The sequence below is a fragment of the Agelaius phoeniceus genome, chromosome Z (assembly GCF_051311805.1).
Source record: "Agelaius phoeniceus isolate bAgePho1 chromosome Z, bAgePho1.hap1, whole genome shotgun sequence".
Lineage (NCBI taxonomy): Eukaryota > Metazoa > Chordata > Aves > Passeriformes > Icteridae > Agelaius > Agelaius phoeniceus.
Window position 1 is genome coordinate 21,387,903 of NC_135303.1, and position 2,525 is coordinate 21,390,427.

A 2,525-nucleotide genomic window follows, 5' to 3' on the forward strand; every position below is an offset into this window, starting at 1 on the left:
TAACATCTTAAACTAAAATAAAATATTGCAAAATCCTGATGAAATAAGATTTTTTGTTCCTATACTCAATTTTCAAGTTTATTTCATTAAATGAGTGAAGATTACATAGGAACTAAATTCTTCCACCTTCAAAAAACCCCACAATTTTATGCTCCTTGCAGCTCTTTATATGTTTTTCCTATCTTACTTTCGAATATGGAAGATTTAGCACTTTTTCTGAGATATTCAGAGAAGTCTACAATGATAGTTATAGATAAATTTATTTATTTTATATATATTACCTTCCCATAAGACTGAAGATAGGGTGTTGAATTTTAATAGTCAAACAGCTCTCTCTCTGTATGAACCATGTATTTGTCCATAAGAGGCAACAATTAATTTTAAGTGCTGTGAGCTAGGCCTCGAGTCCAGGTCCTCAAGCTATTTAGGCACACTCCGGTCCCAGTGTCCTTTGGGGAGAGCTGCACTACAAATGCTTCCTCTAACGTATGCTCTAGATTTTTTTTCTTGCAAGATATGAACATGCACTGATCAAATGCTGTGTGACAGAATTGATATTACTTAAGCACAGGCAAAAAAGCAATAGCCTCTAATGTCTGAATGAACACCTTCCTCTCCCTGAGTTTATTCAATCTGAATCTCCTATGTAAATGTTGATTGCTTTCATTACATCTTTTTCTATTCCAAGTCAGCATCTTGAAATCAATCATTTAGTTCTTAACACAGTTTGTTCTGTCTATGCTTTAGTAGGATCATGTATGATTTACTAAGCATGAACAGTGGTTTCAATGAAAAAGGTTTCTAAGGGAAAGAAAAGGAAAGGTGAAGTAAATGGGCAAAAAGTTAAACTTTGGCCTTTAAAGTCTCATTTTTTCCTCCATGCGCAAATTCTTAGATGATACAGTGTATGTTACATTTAAACCTTTGAACACCAACTCCATCAGCGATTCTGATTTATGATGGAAAGCTTTGTCCTGAACTGCTATTATCAGACTACTGTGGCAAAATGATCCTGTAAGAGACAGAAACACTACAGGTTCTGTAGTATGTGTGACTCCAACTTCCTTGTGAGGGGAAGAGTAGGGGCAGCCACTGATCTCTTCTCTGTAGTAATGAATGAGAGAACCCAAAAGAATGGCCTGAAATTGTGTCAAGGGAAGTTTAGATTGGATAAGAAAAAAAGGTTTTTCACCCAGAAGGAACAGACTCCCCAAGGAAATGCTCACAAAGCTAAGACTGAAAGAGTTCAAGAAGCATTTGGACACCACTCTGGGGCCCATATTGTGATTCTTGGGGTGTCCAGTGCAGGTCCAGGAGATGGACTTAATGATCCTTGTGGGTCCCTCCCACTGAGCTTATTCTGTGGTGTGATTTATTGGATCCGGAGAAGCTTGGATAAACAAAATGCCCAGAAGAAGGATCTAGAAAAGCTCTATCTCCTGTTAGAGATGGGATAATCCTGAATTCTTTGTTCACTCTGATTTCCATGTGAAGTCCATCTCCACTTAAGACAACAGGGACAGGTGGAGACGGCCTCCTTCCAACATGTGCTTTAAATAAGCATTTGTTTTATTATATCGGTGACAGTTACAACAGTGTTTTAGTCATGTATTTCCCATTTCTTTAACAGAAAATGTTCATATGAAAGAAAGAAACTGGCAGATCAGTGCGTCAGTATTTGATTATTCACCTATGCTCATTTAGGCTACTGAGTCAAGTCTTCACAGCATTTTTAAGAGTTTTGTCAGTTACGCAACCATCAGTTTGCAAGCCTTAGATAAATTTGTGTTATGAATTTGTAATCCTGTTAAAAATCAGATATGCACATACGTTTGTGTTGTAGGGCATAAATGTAATTTCTTCCCCCCCCCCCAGCAGTTCTTTGTGCCATCTTTCCAATTTTAATTGATATCACGGAAATCAAAGAAAGACCACAGTGAATCAGCAGTGTTGACAATGTGCCAAGGTGTTTGGAAAATAGGCCTAGCTGGGGAAGAAGAACATGTCAAAATACGTTTGGAACATATTGGAATATGTTATGAAATATAATGTGTTTACCTTTTTGAATGACGGTGTTGGGTAGTGCTGGCGATGCTTACGACGAGGAGGGAGTGGGTGATGGAGCCCTCGAATGGACCGCATTCTTCTTTTTTTTATGCAAGATACAATATCTTGCATACAAAATACTCAGAGAAGGAATATGACACAATATGACAAATCACTTCTCTAGTTCATTGGACTTGTCAAACAAATTAACTTCTCTGGTGGTAACAGTGGTGGAAACATTAGTACGATCAAAATACTGGCGGCTGCCTAAGTTCTGCTATCACATAGTTTAACCAGGCTTAGACGAGTTTAGATATCTGAGCACAAAAAATACTGGAAGATAGTAACGTCTGTTATGAAGCAAAACACGCGATGATCCTACATCTGGTAGCAGTGAACTAAGACATTTAGTGTGGTGAGCAAAAAGACATCTTAGGCACATACTTACCCATCTGAATGAGAGGCAAAGGAAGCTCCCT